Genomic DNA, 23,919 nt, shown 5'->3' with positions numbered 1-23,919 from the left:
TCAAACCTGGTAAGTTTAAGGCTTGTGGACTTCAACTCCCATTCCTAAGGTAGCATGACTGGTGGAGAAATTCTGGGAGCTGAAGTCCACAAGTCTTGAAGCTGTCAAGTTTGAAGTTTATAATAAGTATACATGGTTGTAAAAAAGTATTCTGCTACACTGGTATTTTATTAAACAATATAATACTACACCATTTGGTTCAGAATACTTTTTTCCTTGTTTTCCTCCTCTAAAATCTGGGTGTGTCTTATACACTGGTGCTTCTTATACACTGAAAAATACGGTAATATAAAAGATGAAGAATACAAACTGCAGGCCTATGTCGACGATGTTGTATTCTTCCTAGAAGATCCGATAAGCACAGACCCAGAACTAATGAGTGAAATTGAGATATTTAGTAAATTTTCGGGACTAAAAATTAACAAACAGAAAACAAAACTCATGACCTCAAAATAGGTTAAAGAACTAGAAAAAGCTACAAATTTCCAAATTACTAATAAGATTAAATATTTACGATTAACAATTACTAATAAGGTCTCATTTATTAAAAAAGATAATTATGAGAGACTCACACAGAAAACTCCTCGATCCACAGCTGACATTGGAACATCATCTTTCGGCTGTGGTGAGGAGGGCGTTTGCCCAGGTTCGCCTGGTGCACCAGTTGCGGCCCTATTTGGACAGGGAGTCATTGCTCACAGTCACTCATGCCCTCATCACCTCGAGGTTTGATTACTGCAACGCTCTCTACATGGGGCTACCTTTGAAAAGTGTTCGGAAACTTCAGATCGTGCAGAATGCGGCCGTGAGAGCCATCGTGGGGCTTCCTAGATTCACCCATGTTTCTGCAACACTCCGCGGCCTGCACTGGCTGCCGATCGGTTTCCGGTCACAATTCAAAGTGTTGGTAATGACCTTTAAAGCCCTACATGGCATTGGGCCAGAATACATCCAGAACCACCTTCTACCGCACGAATCCCAGCGGCTGATAAGGTCCCACAGAGTTGGCCTTCTCCGGGTCCCGTCGACCAAACAATGTTGTTTAGCGGGCCCCAGGGGAAGAGCCTTCACTGTGGGGGGCCCGGCCCTCTGGAATCAACTCCCCCCCAGAGATTAGAACAGCCCCCACCCTCGTCTTTCGCAAATTACTCAAGACCCACCTTTGTCGCCAGGCATGGGGGAGTTAGGATATTCCTTCCCCTAGGCCATTACAAGTTATGTATGGTATGTTTGTGTGTATGTTTGGTTTTTATAATAAGGGTTTTTAGTTGTTTTATTAAATTGGATTGTTACATGTTGTTTTTTATCATTGTTGTTAGCTGCCCCGAGTCTGCGGAGAGGGGCGGCATACAAATCCAATAAATAATAGTAATAGTAATAATAATAATAATAATAATAATAATAATAATAATAATAATAATAATAATAATCTAAAACTAATCTTGAAAAATGGGGGAACTTACAATTATTTTTAAGGTAGTATAGCAATAATTAAAATGAATATTCTTCCAAAATTTTTATATCTTTTTCAGACCATCCCATTAGCATAAATCAAAATTTTTATGGAAATTAATAAAACTATTTCAAAATTCATTTAGCAAAACAAAAAACCTAGAATCAAATTTGCATATCTTCAAGATAATAAAAACAGAGGAGGACTAGGACTTCTGGACTTAAAACTATACTACAATGCTGCTTGGTTAACTTGGATAAAAGAATGGATCAATCTCTCAAACAAAAGGGTCCTTCCTGACACTAGAAGGACATGATTTACAGATGGGTTAGCATCAATTTATATTCAATGGGCATCTAATCAGAAAATCTTTATTAAAAACATGAAATGAATTTAAAAGTAAATATTATATAAAAATCCCCAGATGGTTATCTACCATGGAAGTTATCGTCTATCCAAACCTGATTGATCCCACAAAAACTTTAAAATATAAGGACATTTTACATCTAAACGGAGACCTAAAAACAAAGCAAAAACTCGAACTACAAAACAATAAGATACAGGGGGTGGACAAAACAATGGAAACACCTTGAAAAATCATCAAAATATTTTTTTAATATAGTGTTGGTCCACCTTTTTGTGGCAAATACAGCCTCAATTCTCTGGTATTGATTCATACAAATTGTGAATTGTTTCCAAAGGAATTTTAGCCAATTCTTCAGTTAAAGCACCCTCCAGTTCTTTTGGAGACAATGGTGGTGGAAATGGACTTCTTACTTGAATCCAATGTTCCCTCTAATTTTTTTTCGGTGTGGGCGGAAAAGTATAGTGTCTGAGCGACAGTCCCTTTGGGACTGGGCGGCATAGAAAATAAATAAATAAATAAATAAATAAGAAAAAAAATCCCTTTTTTAATTAAAAGAAATTAATAATAAAACAAAACCAAAATCTATTACTATTATTATCTTCTCTTTTTCCATCCCTGTCTCCTCCCCCCGTGTGTGTGTGTGTGTGTGTGTGTGTAAACTCTTGAACCATTTCCAATTAGAGGTGAGCTATTGGAAATGGTTCAAGAGTTCACACACACACACACACACACACACACACAAAAACGGCTTTTTTTTCTCTGTTATTTTTTGGGTGCTTTTTACCATATGCTTAAATTTTTTTTAAAAAAATATTTTTATTGATTTTTAACAATTTAACATCACACAACATAAAACAGTGCGTAGTGAATTGTGCCCACCACCCCGACATACACACATTCCCCACAACCAAATTGGGGGTATTTCTTGTATAGTCCACTTAACCCAAGAGCAATATACAGTGATCCCTCGATTAGCACGGTCTCGATTAGCACGAAACGCTGCAACGCGGTTTTTCAAAAAATATTAATTAAAAAATAAGTCCACGGTTTTTTCTCTACACCACGGTTTTTCCCGCCCGATGACGTCATACTGATTGCTGATTGGCCAAAATCTCAACCAATCGTTGCAAACGCAAAAAAAAGCTTTGCAACTGTTGGAACTTGTTCAGACTTGTTGGAAGATGCCTCCTAAACGTTGCACACGGAGTGGAGGCGGCGACGCTAAAAAGAGCAGGAAGATACTCACAATTAAAGAGAAAATTGACATTTTGGACATGCTGAAAGAGGGACGCTCTTATGCAGATGTTGGTCGGCAGTATGGGATCAACGAATCGAGTGTGCGAACCATTCGGAACGACGAGAAAAAGATAAGGCAAAGTTCTCTGATGGCATTCAACAAGGCTGCAAAAAGAATGGTGACGCCTAGAAACAAACGCCTTATGAAGATGGAAGCTGCTTTGTCCCTGTGGGTACAAGACTGCCTCAAAAAGAGCATTGCTTTGGATACCAACACCATAAGAACCAAGGCACAACAATTGTACAACCGTCTTGAAGACACAGAAGAAGGCGATGCAGATGAGGGAAACGCAGGTAAGGGCTGGGGTTTTTTATTCTGTCATTACATACTGTATTTAAGTGTTTTTTAAGGAAGGAGCAGGGAAGGAGGGAAGGAAGGAGGGAAGGAGGGAGGGAGGGAAGGAAGGAGGGAAGGAGGGAGGGAAGGAGGTGGGCATTTACTCTGTATGCTTTCATTCAAGTCACTTCTCTCTCCCTTTCCTGTCATTCTTCTGCTTCTTCAGCCCCAGCCACATTCACAGCAAGCAAAGGGTGGTTTGAGAAATTTCAACGGCGCTATGGCCTGAAGAGTGTGTCATTGCATGGAGAAGCTGCCTCAGCAGATACAGGTGCAGCAGAAAACTTTGTCCAGGGCACGTTTAAAGACCTAATTGCAGAAGGGGGCTACCTTCCAGAACAGGTGTTCAACATGGACGAAACAGGCCTGTTCTGGAAGAGGATGCCTTCAAGGACTTTCTTGATGCAAGATGAAGCCAAAGCCCCTGGCTTTAAGGCCATGAAAGATCGAGTGACTTTGATCATGTGTGGGAATGCAGCAGGCTTTTTGATGAAGCCAGGGCTAATCTATAAGTCACGAAATCCAAGAGCCCTCAAGAACAGAAACAAGAATTCATTGCCAGTGTACTGGATGCATAATCCTAAAGCATGGATTACAAAACCCCTCACGCGGGACTGGTTTCATCAGTGCTTCATCCCACAGGTGGAGGTGTATTTGGCTCGCAAAGGACTCGATTTCAAAGTTCTTCTCCTAATGGACAATGCTGGAGGCCATGATCACCTGGACCATGAACATGATGGAGTGCAAGTCGAATTCTTGCCACCAAACACCACATCGCTTATCCAGCCGATGGATCAAGGTATTATCCGTACATTTAAGGCACTGTACACGCGCAATTCTCTTTGAAGCATCGTGGAAGCAATGGATGCTGATGAAAACTTCACATTGAAGGCCTACTGGCGTCAGTACACAATTGCATCTTGTCTGAAGAACATTCAGAATGCCTTAATGGATATGAAGACACAGACAATGAATGCCTGCTGGAGGAAATTGTGGCCAGAAGTGGTGCATGATTACAAGGGATTTGCTCCCGAAGAAATCCAAGATGCTGCAGTCCAGACCTCTGTGAAGCTGGCACAGGCACTGGGTGGAGAAGGCTTCGTTGACATGACACCAGAGGAAGTCAATGGTTTGCTTGATGAGCATGGCCTACCGCTGACAGACAAAGATCTGGAGGAGCTGACCAGGTCAGCGAGTGAAGAAGAGGAGGAAGAGGGAGCTGAAGAAGCTGAGGAAGAAGAAGATATTGGCCTAACGCTTGAGCGGCTTGCAGAAATGAACAGAACTGCTGCACATCTGCAACGCATGGCGGAACTTTGGGATCCCAACATGACTCGCTCTATACAGTTTAACGCCTCCCTTGACAACATCTTTGCACCATACAGATCCATGTTAGGCCAGAAAAAGAAACGGCGCCAACAACTGCCCATGACCATGTTTGTCACAAAAACCAAGAGGTCTGTCACACCATCACCTGCAGCGTCCATTGTAGAAATGGTGATAGAAGAAGATCCCTAGTTATCCCAGTTATGCTAACCCCCACCCCAAAAAATGTAAATAAATATGTTATTGTTCATAACTTAAGAGTCTTATTCAATGTGTACAGTAATGGTAATTAAGGGGATGGGAAATGGTAATTTATGGGTTAAAAGTGTTGGGACTGAGTGGCATACAGCTGTACTGTACATACTGTACAGAAGAATGAATGAATGAATGACTGAGTGAATGAATGAAATTCAAACACAGGTGAGGGCTGGGGGGTTTTATTCTGTCATTACACAGTACAGTAGTTATTTAAGTGCTTTTTGAGAAAGGAGGGAGAGAAGGGAGGGAGAGAAGGGAGGGAGGGAGGGAGAGAAGGGAAGGAGGGAGGGAGGGAAGGAGGGAGAGAAGGGAAGGAGGGAGGGAGAGAAGGGAAGGAGGGAGGGAAGAAGGGAGGGAAGGAGGGAGGGTTGCCATTGCCATTGCCGCCAGCGCTGCCCCAAGAAAGCCGGTGAGAGGAAGGAAGGAAGGAAGGAAGGAAGGAAGGAAGGAAGGAAGGAAGGAGGGAGGGAGGGAGGGAAGGAGGGAGGGTTGCCATTGCCGCCAGCGCTGCCCCAAGAAAGCCGGTGAGAGGAAGGAAGGAAGGGAAGGAGGGAGGGTTGCCATTGCCGCCAGCGCTGCCCCAAGAAAGCCGGTGAGAGGAAGGAGGGAGGGAGGGAGGGAAGGAGGGAAGGTTGCCATTGCCATTGCCGCCAGCGCTGCCCCAAGAAAGCCGGTGAGAGGGGCAAATCGGGCGGGCGGGGGGTAGCGGCAAGGAGCCCGGAAAAATCACCATTGCATTGCCAGCCTCCGAACTTGCGTCGCTCCACCTTCTGCGCATGTGCGGCCATGAAAAAAATGGTGCGCATGCGCAGATGGTGTTTTTTACTTCCGCACCACTATAACGCGGAAATCGATTAACACGGGAGGTCTTGGAACGTAACCCCCGCGCTAATCGAGGGATCACTGTATCTGTTTACATATTATAGAGTGATTCCAATTTATTTCTTGTAGCTTGGTCTTGGATTCTGCTCGTCATATATTGTCTTACCTTGTCCCACCGTCCCATCAGCTGTCCCAACTCAGTTTCATTATCCAAATTTATCCTTTTTTCCATAATTTCAAATTGAATATGGTCCACCATGTACCTATACCAATTTTGCATTGTCCATTTTGTCGCATCCTTCCAACCCAGAACTATTACTGCCTGAGCACTTTCTATTGCTGCTTTTTTTATTTCTCTAAATTCTCCCATCGCATTACTTTTTACTAGTACTGCCATTTCCTTAGTGATTGTCCATTGTATATTTAACATTCTATTGATATCCTCTTTTGCCAAAATTCCTGCACTATCGGGCATTCCCAAAACATATGCATAAACACTCCTTTATCTTGACAACCATGCCAACAATTCCCCCTGACATTCTGCTGAAAATGTGCGAATTGAACGGGAGTGAAATACCACATGTAATATTTTCCTTCTCATTTCCCTGATTCTTGTACTGTATTTTTAATTTTCCTTATATCTTCTACTATATTTTCCATTTCTTGTACCTCTACTAATATCTCATTTTGCCACCATTTAGTCAATCCATCGATCGTGTCCCCGTCTGACTGCACTTTCAATTTGTATATATTAGTTGCTTGCGCCTTTATCCCCTTACTTTTTTCTCTTATTATTTTCTCTAACCCTGTCTCCTCCCTCCATAATACTTCTTTATTCTCCCTTTCATTTAGATATTTACATATTGCATTTATTTGTAGCCACCTTCCCTTACCTAACCACCATTCTATACAATTTCTACTTGGCCTGCCATCCTTCTCGTATAACTGTTCTATCTTAGTTATCCCTCTTCCCTTCAACTCTCCTATAACCCTATTTAAGTTAGTTTCATTTTCTCTATTTATTACATAAAGCGATGACAGTTTAGATTTATATAATCCTATTTTCCCCTGCCATTTTTTCCAAATTTCCATAGTCCCTTTCATTGGGCCTATTAATTTACCTATGTCACTCCTATTCCACTTTCTAAAAATTAATTCTCTATTGTTCATTCCGTTTATCTATTTTTCCAATTTCACCCATTTATTTTCACCTAATTGCAACTCCATTAACCTTTCCATTTGAAAAGCTTCCCTATACAGCTCCAAACATGGAACTCCCCATCCCCCCTCTTTTTCATTCGCAATTAACCACTTTTTTCTTATTCTTGGTCTCTTGTCTTCTTCAATCCAATAATTTAGTTTTTTGTCCCACTCTTTAACCTTACATACCGATAGCCCCCCTGACAGCACCTGAAATAGGTACATCATCTTGGGAGCTATCATCATTTTTAAAGCTCTTATTTTAGAGAGTCTCCTTAGCTTTTTATCTTTCCAGCTCCTCATCTGTTTCAACATTTTCCTCCATATTAATCTATAATTAATCTCTTCAATTTTCGCTGGGTTTTTCAATAACCAAATTCCCAAATATTTTATTTTTTTAAGTCCTAATTTCAACCCTAATTCTTTCCTAATTTCTATCTGTTCTCTCGGATCTATATTTAAACACATAATCTCTGATTTTTCCATATTAACCGACAGTCCCGATTCCTGCTTAAACTCTTGTAAAATATTTATTATACCTTTAATCATCTCCATCGGGGTCTGGGTCAATATAATTGCATCATCTGCAAATAAATTTATTTTCATTTCTAATTCCCCTATTCTATATCCTGCCCAAGTGTTATCTTGTCTTATCTTATTAGCTAAGATCTCTATTGCTATTACGAATAATTTTGGAGATAAAGGGCATCCCTGCTTGGTGCCGTTTAATATTTTAATACTCTGCGTTCTTTGTTTATTCACTCTTATATATGCTTCATTTCCTTTATAAATCTCTTTTATAGTTTCACAAAATTTCCCCCCCATATTTAGTTCGTTACATAATTTATATAAATAGCTATGGTTAACTTTATCAAACGCTTTATAAACATCTAATTTCAAAATTCCCAATTTCCTTTTAGTAGCGGTAGCATGGTGCATCACATTCATTACATTTCTAATTGGTTCACTTATTTTCCTTCCCTTCACGAATCCATATTGATCCTCTTCAATTATTTTTGGTAAAATATTTTCTAATCTATTTGCCAGTATTTTCATAAATATTTTATAATCCTGATTTGCCAAACTGATCGGACGGTAAGACCCAGGCTCTCTTAAATCTCGACCCATCTTTGGAATGGTAACAATTTCTGAAAGCTTCCATGTCTGCGGGATATCACGATTTAACAATATATTATTAAACAATTTCCCCAAATGCGGCAACAACACATTCACATAAGTTTTATAGAATTCCCCTGTAAACCCATCTGGGCCCGGTGCTTTGGCTTGTTTTAACCCTTTAATTACTCTAGCAATTTCATCTTCTGTAATTTCTGCATTCAAAATTTGTTTATCTTCTTCACTTACTATTTTCCCAACCTTAAGGACTCCTATCTTCACTTGTTCCTCTTTATACAAATCTTCATAATATTTCCTCATTATCTCCTCTAACTGGTCATTACCATATCTAACCACTCCACTAGTGTCCCTCAATGCTAAAATACATGATTTTTCTTTCCTCTTCTTCAGATATCTCGCCATTTGCTGCATTGATCTTGTCCCCCAGCTCTGTATTTTTTGTCGCATCGTCATTCTCATCTTGTTCCATTTAATCTCATCATACACCTTCAACTGTTTCTTTTTCAATTTCAACAAACTATTCCAATCTCTACTTTTCGTTAATCTTAACTGCTCTTGTATCAAATCTATTTCCCTTATCTTCCTTTCCCTCTCTCTACCCCACCTCTTCCTAATATCCGCTTCCATACATATACATTGTCCCCTCATGAAGGCCTTACATGCATCCCATACAATTGATTGTTTAATACCACCCACATGCGCGCCTACTCACGGGCGCAGCTTAGGGGGAACGGTGCTTGAATCTCTAAAATCGACCATAAATGCTCAATAATGTTGAGGTCTGGTGATTGTGGTGGCCAGATGAGAAGCTGAACTTCATTAGAAGGTTCTTCGTGCCATCCTTTAACAATTCTTGCTCTATGGATTGGTGCATTATCATCTAGAAAGATGGCATCCCCCTCTGGAAACAGTTGAATTTGGTTGGCCAAAAGTCCTAAATAGTGATAGCTGTTAATTCTTCCATGAAGGGAAATCATTGGCCCAGCGGATTTCCAAGAAATAGCACCCCAGATCATCACTGAACCCCCGTCATGTTTGACGGTTGGGAGAAGGCAGTCTGGATGAAATGATTCTTTTGGCTGTCTCCAAACGTAAACACGGCCGGAGGTCAGAAAAAGGGTAAACGATGATTTGTCAGAGAAAATCACATTTTGCCACTGCTCAAGGGACCATATCTGGTGGTTTCTACACCACTCTAAATGCTTTGAAACATTTATCTTTGAGAGCAGAGGTTTTCTAATTGCAGTTCTTCCGTGGAATCCAGATTTGTGAAGCTCCCTTCGAACAGTTTTTGTACGTGTCTATTGAGCTCTGCAGTGATTTTAGAAGCTGTGGTCTTGTGATCCATTGTGATCCATTGTGATCCATTCTAATGGTCTCTCTCAGACAACTTCAACTTTTGACCAGACTTGTGCTTGGCTGAGGACGTTTTCCCTTCTCTTTCAAAAGCAGTCAGTACCTCTTGAAACGCCAAACATTCGGGCACTTTCTGTTACACTAGCACCTGCCATTCGAGCACCAACAATTTGGCCTCTTTGAAAGTCTGAGAGGTCTGCCATTTTTAGAAGGTTATTACCAATTTTCTTAAATGTAAAAAAGGTAGTTTTTAAAAAAATCAAATAAACAGAATTAATTAAAAACCACATAAAAATATGTCAAGTTTTGATTGATTTCAACATGTTCAAACATTGTTATGCCAAAAAGTCAAGTGCTTCCATTCTTTGATCCACCCCTGTACAATGAATACCTCTGAGACCATCTTCTGCTGCACGAATCCCAGCGGCCAATAAGGTCCTACAGAGTCCAAACTCTGTCCCACAGAGTTTAAACAGCAGACAACTAAACAATATCGTCTGGTGGGCCCCAAGGGAAGAGCCTTCTCTGTGGTGGCCCCAGCCCTCTGGAATCAACTCTCCCCAGAGATTAGAACTGCTCCCACCCTCCTTGTCTTTCCTAAATTGCCTATACTGCCAGGCATGGGGGAAATGAAACTTTTCCCCCAGGCTTATATAGTTTTATGTATGGTATGCTTGTGTTGCATGGTTTTATATAATGGGCTTTTAGATGTTTTTCCTTCTTTTTAAATATTAGATTTGTTTACTGTACACTGTTTATTGTTGTTGTGAGCCGCCCCGAGTCTTCGGAGAGGGGCAGCATACAAATCTAATAAATTATTATTATTGTTATGTTCTTTCTAATTTGTTTTCAGTATGGGTGGAAAAGCATAGTGTCTGAGCAGCAGTCCCTTTGAGACTGGGTGGCATAGAAGTACAGTATGTATGTATGTATGTATGTATGCATGCATAAATAAATAAATAAATAAATAAATAAGAAAAAATCCCTTCTTTTTAATTAAAAGAAATTAATAATAAAACAAAACCAAAATCTATTACTATTAAAACTAAAATAACCAGCAAAACCAAAAACACAACTATTAATAAATCCATGCTTTAAAATCTTCATTTCTTAAATATTTATCAAAGTATTATAGTATCTAGTAATACTATGAAAATCTACCTGAACACCAATGCATCAATTAAAATATTTCCATAAATTATACTTTTCTATAATTTCATTCAACATTTCCAAGCTCAATTAATTTTCAGGCACTTAGCATTTACTATTATTAACTTTCATCAATCTTCTACATTTCCAAGTATATTTAAATTCATGAAGCAAACTCAAAAAATCATGCAGTACATATCATAAACCCCTTATTTATCATATGTATCTTCCATTAATTTTACCTATGTAATTCTATATAGTTCTAAAATTCTAATCCAAATTTTTAAATTAATACATCCTAATATTAAACAACACCTAAATATATCTTTTACCAATATTCCATAGTCAATCCATATTTAATAATCATTCATTCCTCCTCAAATTTCTACCACTGTTCTCATTTCTGGGTCTCTCTCCTGTCTCTCCCCCTTTTCTGTCAGATTTGTTTCTCATTTCTCCCTGTTCCACTCATTCCTTCCGCCTCTCACTTCTCCTCTTTTTCCATCCCTGCCTCCTCCCCACTTGTGTGTGTGTGTGTGAACTCTTGAACCATTTCCAAAAACAGGTGAGGGCAGGTTTTTTTAATCTCTGTTATTATTTGGGTGCTTTTTACCATATGCTTTAAATCCCCAGAACCCCCAGACGTCAGTGTACGAAGAAGCCCCAGCCCGGCTAGAACGTAAGAATCTGAGCTTCAGGGGGTAATTTGCATACTCCCGGTGCATGCTGGGAAGAAGCTAAAAGCTCACCGCGAGGCAAAAGAACACCGGGTTTGCTGACCAGGGAAGCAGAGGAAATCACCAACCCAGCAACAAGAGCAGACATGTCACCTCTGCACTCTCCCGCACCCACCCTGCAACCTACCACACACATAAAGAACAACACAGAGAGAGAGAGAGAAGATACACCAACCATGCACACAGAAGTCACTCCCCGAACAAGCATAGATGAAGACGGAACTGAATCCATGGTGTGCTGCAGTTTGTGCTCCATGTACTCACTCCTCCCCTCAAACCTCCAAAACTTTACCTGCAACAAATGCAAACTCATCCAGCTACTTGAGGAAAAAATCGAAAACCTAGAGAAAAACCTAACAACCCTGAAGCACCAACATCACAATGAGAAAATCCATCAGACTCCCAACAAAACCAACACCCCAGAGGAGCTAAGCCGAATCCACGCCCCAGAAGCAGTAAATAGCTGGACACACATCACCCTAAGACGAAAAAACAAGCCTCCACCAACTCCAACCCTCCTCCTCCCAACCCCACTGCCTACAAGCAACAAATATTCAGTACTCTCGGAACAAGAAAACCTGCAAACATCTGACAAAGAACCACCAAGAACCAAGCACAACACAACTCCACCAAAAGCCTCAACAACAGAAGCTAACCTCCCTCACCCCAAGCCAGCCAAAAAGAAAAGGAGAGTACTGGTAATTGGAGACTCAATCCTCAGGGGAACTGAGCCTCCCATCTGCAGACCAGACAACCAATCTAGAGAGGTGTGCTGCCTCCCTGGAGCTAAAATCTCTGACATAACTGAAAACCTCACCAAAATACTCAAACTCATGGACTACTACCCACTATTGGTGATTCATGCGGGAACCAACGACACAGGGAAAGACATGAACCAAATTATGAAAGACTATGACCACTTGGGCAACACAATCAGAAAAACAGGTGCTCAGGTTGTTTTTTCTTCCATCCTCCCCACTAGAGGACGACACCCCGCCAGAGAACGCAAAATCCCGCAGATAAATCACTGGCTTAAAGGATGGTGTCGCCATAAGAACTTTGGCTTCCTCGACCATGGCCTGCACTATCTCCAAGAAGAGCTTCTAGCAAGCGACGGGCTACACCTCACTAGAGCGGGGAAGAACCTCCTAGGCAACCGACTAGCCCAACTCATCAGGAGGGCTTTAAACTAGCTCTGAGAGGGGAGGGTGACCAAACTATACGACAAAACACTGAACAAAACAAGGAAGGGGAACGGGACAAGCCTACAAACAAACCTGAGAATAAAAAATTTCTACCTGCAAACAAACACAAACATCTAAAATGCCTGTACACAAACGCACAAAGCTTGGGAAACAAACAGGATGAACTGGAATTATTAATACACGAGGGCCAATACGATCTAATTGGAATCACAGAAACCTGGTGGGATGAAACACACGCCTGGAACACACAGATAATGGGTTACAACCTCTTCAAGAAGAACAGGTCAAACAAGAAAGGAGGAGGTGTTGCACTATACATCAAAGACCACTACACTGCCACAGAACTACATCCAACCAAAGATGATAACCCCCTAGAAATCATATGGGTCAACATAAAAGAAAAAAAGAGCAACACCACAATTGGAGTATACTACAGACCACCCAATCAAACAGATACAATGGACGACCTCTTCACATGCCAACTAACAGACATATGCAACAAACACAGCACGACAATAATGGGGGACTTCAACTACCCAGACATCAACTGGAAAACCAACTCAGCACCAAGCGGAAAGTCTGCCAAATTTCTTTCCAGTCTAGCTGACAACTTTCTAACCCAAAAAGTTGAAACAGGAACCAGAGGGAATGCTATATTAGACCTAATACTAACAAACAGGGAAGAAACAATAGAGGGAAGAGAAGAAGAAGGGAAACTGGGAGAGAGCGACCACGTCATCCTCAAATTCAACATAGTGCAATCACTAGCTACTATACCCAACACCACTACAGTCCCAGACTTCAGAAAAGCGGACTTTAACAAGCTCAGAGCGAACCTTGAACAATGCCCCTGGAACGAACTCTTAGAAGGAAAAACCACTCAGGAAGCCTGGGCGATCCTAAAAAACAGCATCATAGACGCCCAAAACAACGCAATCCCCATGAAAAGGAAAAACAGGAAAACCAAAACTAAACCTGCATGGCTAAACAAAGCCCTCGCAGAATGACATAAAAGGAAAAAAAGCTAAGTACAAACAATGGAAAGAAGGACTCATAACCAAAGCGGAATATCAGCAAACAGCCAGTTCCTGCAAACAAAAAATAAAAACAGCAAAGGCACAATATGAACAACACCTTGCAGCGGAAGTCAAAGACAACAAAAAAAGATTCTTCCAACACATCAACAATAAGAAGAAAATCAAAGAAACAATCGTCACACTAAAAAACGAAGAGGGTAGAGAAATCACAGACAGCAATGACCAAGCACAGCTACTCAACGCCTACTTTGCATCAGTCTTCACACAAAAGGGAACCTCCCTCCAACCAATCTGCAATTTAACTGCAACAAACTGCCCCAGAACCGAACTCAACATAGACAAAAGCACAGTGAGGGACTACCTGAGGGAACTCAACGAATACAAATCACCAGGGCCAGACGGACTTCACCCCAAAGTCCTAAAAGAATTGGCAGACACCATAGCGGAACCACTCCTCCTCATCTACCAAATATCCTGGATCACTGGAGACCTACCGGAAGACTGGAAGCGAGCTGACGTAGTCCCCATCCACAAAAAAGGCAAAAAGACCGACCCAGGTAACTAGAGACCAATCAGTCTGACCTCTATACCTGGAAAAATACTGGAGAAAATAATCAAAAAACAACTTACCCACTTCCTAGAAACAAACAAGATCATATCCAATAGCCAGCACGGATTCATCAGAAACAAATCATGCCAAACCAATCTCATATCATTTTTCAACACCATAACCAAGTCAGTTGACCAACGCAACTCAGTGGACCTCATATACTTGGACTTCAGTAAGGCTTTCGATAAAGTCGACCACAATCTCCTAATCCACAAACTAAAAAAAAATGGAGATTACTACACATGTAGATGGATAAACAGTTGGCTGACCAACCGCACCCAACGAGTTGTCCTCAACGGCACCAAATCCACATGGAAAAAAGTAGACAGTGGAGTACCACAGGGCTCTGTCCTGGGTCCTGTACTCTTTAACATCTTCATCAACGACCTGGACGAGGGAATAAAAGGGGAACTAATAAAATTTGCAGATGACACCAAGCTGGCGGGGGTAGACAACACCCTTGAGGACAGGCTCAGAGTACAAGAAGACCTAGACAGACTATCACAATGGGCCCAAACCAACAAAATGAGGTTCAACACCGACAAATGCAGAGTCCTCCACCTCGGCAAAAAGAACCCTAGACATACATACAGCCTGGGAGATACCCCACTCAGCAGTAGTGACTGCGAAAGAGATCTTGGAGTCTTGGTGGACAATCAACTAAACATGAGTCAGCAATGTGCAGCAGCAGCCAAAAAAGCCAACTCAATCCTAAGCTGCATCAACAGAGGAATACGCTCCAAGACCAGGGAAGTACTAATACCACTCTACTATGCCCTGGTCAGACCCCACCTGGAGTACTACATCCAATTTTGGTCACCTCACTACAAAAAAGACATCGAAACTCTGGAGAAGGTGCAAAAAAGAGCAACCAAAATGATTAGGGGACTCGAAACCAAGACTTATGAAGAGAGATTGAGAGAACTGGGCATGGACAGCCTAGAAAAAAGAAGGTCTAGTGGGGACATGATAGCAGTTTACAGATACTTGAGGGGTTGCCACGGTGAGGAGGGGGTCTCTTTATTCCCCAGGGCACCAGAGGGCCGGACGAGGAACAATGGTTGGAAGCTGACCAAGGAGAGATTCAACCTGGAAATAAGGAAGAACTTCCTGACGGTCAGAGCGATCAACCAATGGAACTGCCTGCCAGGGGAGGTGGTGAACTCCCCAACTCTGGATACCTTCAAGAGGAGATTGGAGTTCCATTTGGCTGGGGTGCTGTAGGGTTTCCTGCTCAGGCAGGGGGTTGGACTCGATGACCTAACGGTCCCTTTCAACTCAATAAATGAATGAATGAATGAATGAATGAATGAATGAATGAATAAATAAATAAATAAAATAAATAAGAAAAAATCAAGAGTCACTTCTCTCTCTGTTTCTTTCTCTTTCCTCTCATTCTCTGCCTCAATCATTTTCTCATTTCTCTTTTTCTTCATCCCTTTTTTCTATCATCTCTCTCTCTCTTCCTTCCTCTCTTCTCTCTCTTGCTTTCGTTTTCTCTCTCTCTTGCTTTCTCCTCTCACTCTCTCTCTCTCTTCCTTCCTCTCTTCTCTCTCTTTCTTTCTCTCTCTTGCTTTCTTTTTTTTCTCTTGCTTTCTTCCTCTCTCTCACACTCTCTCTCTTCCTTCCTCTCTTCTCTCTCTTTCTTTCTCTTTCTTTCTCTCTCTCTTTCTATCTCACTCTGTCTGTTGCTCTCTCTCTCTCTCTCATTCTCTTTCTCCCTCCCTCTCTCTTTCTATTTCGGTCTGTCTGTTGCTTTCTCTCTCTCTCTCTCTTGTTCTCTCTTTCTCTCTCCCTCTCTTTCTATCTATCTGGCTCTGTCTATTGCTCTCTCTCTCTCTCTCTTGTTCTCTCTTTCTCTCTCCTTCTCTTTCTTTCTATTTGGCTCTGTCTATTGCTCTCTCTCTCTTGCTCTCTCTTGCTCTCTCTTCCTTTCTTCTCTGGAGGCCGGGGAATGTTTTTCTTATTTTGAATGTTCCGGGCGGGCTTTCCGGAAGCGCTCGGCAAAAGCGCTCCCCGTAAAGGGGCTATGAGAGGGTTTTCTCCAAACGCTTCAGGAACACCTGCCCCGCCTCTCCTGCAGCCCCTTCGCTGACAGCCCATGATGAAAGCGCTCCCACAAAGGGGCTGTGACTTGAGAGCGGTGAGGCGGGCATTCCCGGAGCGCTCAGAGAAAACCCTCTCATAGCCCCTTCACTGGAAGCGCTTTCACTGAGCACTTTTGGTATGCCTGCTCCAGCCCTCTCACAGCCCCTTCACTAGCGGCCGGATGAGGAGGAGAAGCCACAGCCGCCACTGTCACTGCAGCCACCGCTGCGGGAGGAGCTGCGCCCCAAGGCGGGATGCAGAGGAGGAGAAAGCCAGAGAGAGGGGCGGATCGGGCAGCCGGGCTGCAGTGGTGAGAGGCCAGGGATGCAAGGGGCCTGGAGGCGCTGTGGGTGGGCGGCTGCGGCTCCCTTTCCTTTCGCCTATGTATACTGCCGGCGCCTCCCCCCGCAGGCTGGCAGGGAGGTGGGGAGTGTGCACACATGCGCACCCAACATTCAAAGTAACCTTCGCTGGCCTCCGCACTTTCATCGCTCCCCGCCCCCAACTCCAATGCCCGGCTCCTTGCGTGGCCTTGTAAAAGGGTGTGCGGCCACGCGCCTTAGAGGGAACATTGCCCCTGTAGAGTGGTGCATATATTTACAAAAAAAATCCAGATATAACAAGGGTAAAGAAGCCCCCAGTATTGATACTTTAACTAATACACTAGATAAAATTTTAACAGGACTGGAGGACAGATTAATAACTAAAATTTATCATCAACTTTTAGAACTTGACAGGCCGGAAGATATAGACAACTAGACACAAGAAGTTTTTTCCCGAACGCCATCACTCTACTAAACAAATAATTCCCTCAAAACTGTCAGACTTTCTACTAAATCTGCACTTCTATTCTACTAGTTTTTCTCATCATTCCTATCACCCTTTTCCTCCCATGTTGACTGTATGACTGTAACTTGTTGCTTATATCCGAAGATTTTTATTAATATTGCTTCTTCATTGCTTATTTGACCCCTATGACAATCATTAAGTGTTGTATCACATGATTTTTGACAAATGTATATTTTATTTTATGTACGTTGAGAGCATATGCACCAAGACAAATTCCTTGTGTGTCCAATCACACTTGGCCAATAAAAATTCTATTCTATTCTATTAAAGATTCTATGATTGCATGGTCTAAAAATGTCCAACATAATATATACTTAGTTGACTGGGAAAAATCATTCAAAATGTTTGGAAAAATATTCATAGATGTCTTACAGAAATTACAAAGAGAAGATAGAATTCACACCAGAAAGTATAATTCTAGGAATTTGGAAAAGACAATACCCCCAAAAAACCGCTTTACCTTATGATGCATATAATCACCGCAGTAAGAATCTCAATAGCGCAATTGTGGAAAAAAGATCAGACCCTACCCAAAAATCTAATTATGGAAAAAATCTATAGATGTGCACAAATGAATGAAAAGACGAATGCAATAAAAGCAATGAAGAGTAAAGAAACCAAAGAGACATGGCAAAAAAGGCATAAATGGATCCGCAATAAAAACCAAACTTAACAATATATGCATATTGTTATGCATATATAAGTGCATATATATAGATAAAAAAACAAGCATAAAATATAAAAACAGGTAGATAAGTTTTCAACTATTTACATTTAATAATTATCTTCTATAGAATAAAGGGTATTTAATGTTTGTTTCATATATTTGAATGTGTACAGTCTAATATAATACAAAGTGTAAGAAAAGGCAATATAAAATGTAACAGATACGTAGTATGTACGTAGCATATATGTAGTTCAACACATTTTTTTTCTTTTTTAAAATTAATAAAAGTATTTTTGAAAAAAAGAATAAAGGAAAGGGCTTAGCACACAACTCTGGGGAGCTCCCATGCTTAGTATCTGAATGGAAGAATGATGAAATCCCATCCTTACTGACTGTGGCCTATCTGTCAAAAAATCCTTTACCTACAAACAAATCCTGTGGTTTATATCCAAATTAGACATTTTACAAAATAACCTGTTGGGTAAAATGATTTTAAAAGCAGAGCTATAATCCACAAATAACAGCCTTACATAAGTTCCCTGTTGTTTCAAATTATTCAATACAGTATGGACAACAATAGACATAGCATCATCATTTCATCTATTACTCCTATAAGTATATGCAAATTAATACGGGTCCAAAGTATATGGAAGACTAGCCTTAATATAGTTCAACAACAATCTCTCAAAACATTTCATGACAACAGACGTCAAAGCTATTGGTCTATAATCATTAAGGGACACCTCAACCAGATAATCAAATCCCAATCACCCCTTTTCAAACTCCCCTTCTTCTCATCAACTTTCTTCCTTATCTTTTTGTTCCACCTTTTTATTTCCCTTTTCTTCTTTCCCCTTCTCCTCTTTAAATATTTTATATTTCCAAATCCCACCCTTTTATATTCCTTTCTCTTTTTAATTTCAAATTTATTTTTTTCTAGTCTACCAAATCCAGCCCCTTTCATTAGCCAGAACATTTTCAAAATCTTCTTTTGTTTTACCGACTGGAGGGGTTGGGAGTGGGAGGCACTGTTTTATGGTGGTTCTCCTCCTACCTCTCTGGTCGGTCACAGTCAGTGTTAGTCGGGGGGTCAGAGATCAACCCCTAGGTTCTTCCCTTGTGGAGTTCCACAGGGGTCGGTCCCCCCCCCCCCTGCTGCTTAATATCTATATGAAACTGCTGGGTGAGATCATCCAAGGACATGGGGTGAGTTGTCATCAGTACGCTGATGACACCCAGTTGTACATCTCTACCCTGTGTCCACTCAGTGAAGTAATGGAAGTGATGTGCTGGTGCCTGGAAGCTGTTAGGGTCTGGATGGGTGCCAACAGGCTCAAGCTCAACCCTGACAAGACGGAATGGCTGTGGGTTTTGCCTCCCAAGGACAATTCCATCTGTCCATCCATTACCCTGGTGAGGGGTGAATCACTGACCCCGTCAGAGAGGGTCTGCAACTTGGGCGCCCTCCTCGATCCACAGCTGACTTTAGAACATCATCTTTCGGCTGTACCGAGGGGGGCGTTTGCCAGATTCGCCTGGTGCACCAGTTGCGACCCTACCTGGACAGGGAGTCCTTGCTCAGTCACTCATGCTCTTATCACCTCGAGGTTTGCCTAATGCAATGCTCTCTACAAGGGGCTACCTCTGAAGAGTGTTCAGAAACTTCAAATCGTGCAGAATGCAGCTGTGCGAGCGGTCATGGGCAATGTTCCCTCTAATGCACGCAATGCGCTGGGGCGCGGGTAAAAACCAAGCTCAGCCCAGAGTTTTCCATGCCAGCGCAATGGAGCCGCGCCCTATGGGCGCTAAGCCCCACCCGGCTTCTCCGGCTCTGTCATTGCGTGCCGCTTCCCCGGGCGTCCTTAAGGTCAGCGAACCCTTGTGCCCCAGGGGGGTGGGGCGTACAAGCCCCTTGCCTCCACCGCCTCCTCTTCCACCGCCCTGCTGCCTGAGCCCATTTACAAGGGGCTGGTGGAAGATCCGATGTCGCTTTTACACTTTTTTTTCCCTACCTTTAGCAAAAGCGACATCAGGTTTTCCACCAGCCCCTTGTAAATGGGCTCAGGCAGCAGGGCGGTGGAAGAGGAGGCGGTGGAGGCAAGAGGCTTGCATGCCCCCCCCCCCGTGGAACAAGGCGAGCACGGCGGTCAGGGCAGCAGGGGGGCCCTGATGTCAAGACCTGCGACGGCCAACAAAGCTGCTGACAGCAGCCACCCGATCACTGTGAAGAAGTCTCAAAAGCCTGCTGAGAAGGTTTTTGCGAGCTGCCCATTGTGAGTGCTGAGACAATGGGAGGAGTTGTGAAACTTCGGAGAGAGGGGTGGGGGTTGGAGAGGAAGGACGAAGCTTCGGAGAGGGAGGATGAAAAGGCGGGAGGGGCTGGAGCTGAGTGCCTGGCAGCACGTCTCTTCCCCACTTCATTTCCCTCCAACACGGCTGGGTCCCCTCCCACCCGATTTGGAGCCATTGGAATCTGCTCCGGGATGATCCTTCCTTTATTTCTTTATTGGCCAAGTGTGATTGGACACACAAGGGAGGAGAGATAAACAAATGAGAGAGTGAAGGGGAGACAGAGGGAGAGGACGCAGGAATGAGAGAGACCTGGAAGGAGAGAATGAGAGAGAGGGAAAAGAGAGAAGTTGAGAGGAAGGAAAGAAGGAAGGAAGGAAGGAAGGAGAAATGGAGGGAGGAAGGAGGAAGAATGAAATGAATGGAGGGAAAGAGGGTGGAAGGACCTTGGGGGGGGTAATTTTTTTTCTCTCTCAACATACATTCAAACAATACAATGTACCATTTAATTTTCCATGAATTTTTCTTGTTCTGAATGTCGTGTGTGCATGTACATGTGCTTCCCATCCTCCTGCCAGCTCACCCGGGGGGGGGGGGGAAGCCACAACCACGAGGCTTGGCACTGGCCCATCTGCAGCAGGCAGGGGCGGCAGTGGCAACCATTCCTTCTCCCACCATCTGTGTCTATGGCCAGCACCTCCCACCAAGCCACCCCCAACTCCAACGCCCCCCACCCCCAACTCCAACTCTGTTCCGCGGCCTTGGAAAAGGCTGCGCAGGGGATTGTTTTTGTGTTTTCTTGTTCTGAATGTCGCGTGTGCATGTACATGCGCTCCCCATCCTCCTGCCAGCTCGCCGGACGGGGGGGGAAAGCCACAACCAAGAGGCTTGGCACCGGCCCATCCACAGCAGGCAGGGGCGGCAGCGGCACTCTTTCCTTCTCCCACCATCTGTGTCTATGGCAAGCATCTCCCGCCAAGCCAGCGGCTATTGCCGCTGGTTCCTCGGGTGGAAGCTGCCACTTCCCTCTGGGTAGCTCAGCCAGGCGGCTATAAAAAGTGCAGAGATTATTGCCACCGCCTGTGCCTCCACTCAGGGAGCCACTGTGGTCACCGTGCCTTTTCCTCCCACTCAGCTCGACCACGGTGACTCCCTGAGTGGAGGCAGAGGTGGCGGCAATAATCTCTGCAGTTTCTATGACTGCCTGGCTGGGCTGCCCGGAGGGAATTGGCAGCTCCCGCCCGAGGACCTGCGGCAATGGCCGCCGGCTTGACAGGAGGCGCCGGCGGTAGACACAGACAGTCTTCTTCTAAAATTCTTTGTTTGGTGTCTTTAGAACCATCATTACTGAGAGTCTCCTTTAAATCCAAGACTCCCTGTGTTTTTCTTTTAATTGCAGTTATAAATTCAATAAGATCCCTTGTTTCATCTTTACACTTCCTTAGCATTTCTTTGAAGATCATTGAAGAGATACATTAACTCCTGGATCGCCATTTCCATCTCCATCTCCTCCATATCTGAAGAAGCAACTTTGTATAATTCCAGCTGTCTACTAATATATTTCCAACAGCCTCAAAAACATCACTTTCATCTATTCCCTATGCCAATAGTTTTCAACCTTTCTAATGCCATGGCCCCTGAATAATGTTCCTCATGTTGTGGTGACCCTCAACCATATGTCTAGTGCTAATTCTCCCAACAGAGCTTTAATCTGATTGGCAGGAAGGTCAGAGGACACCCCCACTGTAAACACCTGATTGGTAAGATTGAAAAGGACCGTTGAACTTACCTGAACGGTCTTCTCGATGCACTGCAAGGAGAGTCCAACATGGGTAATTCTACAGTCTGATTGGTAGGGACTGAGTTTAATTTAAATATTAGCCAGGCACCGCCCCCTTAGCCCTCCAGTCTAATATGAACGAAGGAGCAGTAATTTAAAACCAACAATTTATTGAACAATAATTTCAAACAAACTCACAACAAGAACCTCAACCAACAGAAACCCTGGTCCCGAAGCCAGGTGGGTGTGGACTCTCCTTGCAGTGCATCGAGAAGACCGTTCAGGTAAGTTCAACGGTCCTTCTCCAATGCACTTGCAAGGAGAGTCCAACATGGGATATACCCAAGTTACCGTTAAGGGGAGGGAGAAGGCTGGACCAGGGACGCTGAGAAGGAACAAACCCCTTGTAAAACCCTCCTCCCAAACGCAGCTTCCGAAGAAGCAAAGGAGTCAATTCTGTAGTGCTTAATGAATGTGGACGGAGCGGCCCACGTTGCCGCCCTGCAGATGTCCTCTAACGAAGCCTGCGTCCTCCAGGCCGAAGACGTGGCAGCACTATGAGTAGAATGTGCTGTTATCCCCTGTGGGATAGGTGTGTTCTTAGTCCTGTATGCCTCCGATATGCATTCTCTCAGCCATCGACTGATTGTCTGAGACGATACCTTACGACCCATGGCACTGGTCAAGAAAGAAACAAACAAGGCTTCCGAAACTCTGAACATCTGAGTTCTGCGCACACAGATCTTTAAAGCGCGTCTCACGTCAAGCTTGTGCCACCTCAGTTCCGAAGGGTGAGTTCCATGAGTGCAGAAGTCAGGGACTACGATGTCTTGAGACCTATGAAAGGTGGAATTAATCTTAGGCATGAAGGCCGGGTCCAATCTCAGCACAACTCTATCAGGATAAAATTGACAGAGATCCCGTCTGGTTGACAAAGCTGAGATCTCGGACACCCTCCTGGCCGACGTAATGGCCACCAAGAAGGCAGTTTTGATGGTCAGGAACCTTAAGGAAATCTGGCGAATAGGCTCGAAAGGAGGGCCTGTCAGAGCGTGAAGAACCAGAGGCAGATCCCACGATGGAAACCGATGAAAAGCGGGTGGCTTAATGTTGGCTGCCCCCCTCAGGAAGTCCCTGACACAAGGATGTCTTGCAAGGGGTCGGTAATGGTCTTTGTCTAAAATGGTCAATAACGCAGCAACATGGCGACGAAGTGTATTGGGTGCAAGGCCCTTCTCCAGACCTGATTGCAAGAAGGACAAGACCACTAGAATCGACGCCCCTTGTGGGTCTATATGCCGCTGTTTGCAAAAGTTACAGAAGGCCGCCCAGGTGGCTTGATAGGTCCTTCGAGTAGAAGGTCTTCGGGCAGCTTGCATGGTGTCTATGACCGTATCAGGCACGAGCTGGCTTTTCAGATGGAACCGCTCAAGTGCCACACAGTCAGTTGCCACCACTGGGGCTCCGGATGGAGCATTGTCCCCTGGTTGAGTGATATCCGATGGTCGGGAATCCTCCAGCAGGGTGATATCGAGAGCTCTGCGAGATCGGCAAACCAGCTGCGTCGAGGCCAGAATGGAGTCAGTAGCAGCACCTCCGCCCTCTCCTCTACCGTGTTTTCCCCAAAGTAAGACAGTGTCTTACTTTCTTTTTACCCCCAACAGCCCCACTACGTCTTACTTTCGGGGTATGTCTTACATTGGAAAAAAATTGAAAGGGTCGCGTTCCCGAAGGCATCTCCCCAGAGTCCAGAAGGGCAGCCGCAGGACAGGAGCCTCGTGAGCCCTTTTCCAAGTTCAACCTCAGGGCTCCAAGTGGCGTGCACGCGTGGAGCCGCAGATGCGTGTCGGGGAAGCGTGTGTCTGGAGGGGAGGAGCCGCTCTGCGCAGTTGGGCAGCCCCACCTGCCTGCTGGAAAGGAGGCGGGCGAAGGAGGGCGCAGCTCCGGCCGCTCGCC

At 43.7% G+C, this 23,919-nt stretch overlaps 1 protein-coding gene across 5 annotated transcripts in view; it reads right to left on the bottom strand.

Annotated features, from left to right (window-relative positions):
• The window catches only part of LOC139156524 (histone deacetylase 4), an 815,291-nt gene that overhangs the window by 584,247 nt on the left and 207,125 nt on the right, over positions 1–23,919 (bottom strand). The window lies entirely within an intron of this gene.

This window comes from Erythrolamprus reginae, chromosome 1, assembly GCF_031021105.1.
Source record: "Erythrolamprus reginae isolate rEryReg1 chromosome 1, rEryReg1.hap1, whole genome shotgun sequence".
Lineage (NCBI taxonomy): Eukaryota > Metazoa > Chordata > Lepidosauria > Squamata > Dipsadidae > Erythrolamprus > Erythrolamprus reginae.
Note: the sequence above shows the minus strand (reverse complement) of the source record. Positions and strands in the feature narration are given on the sequence as shown.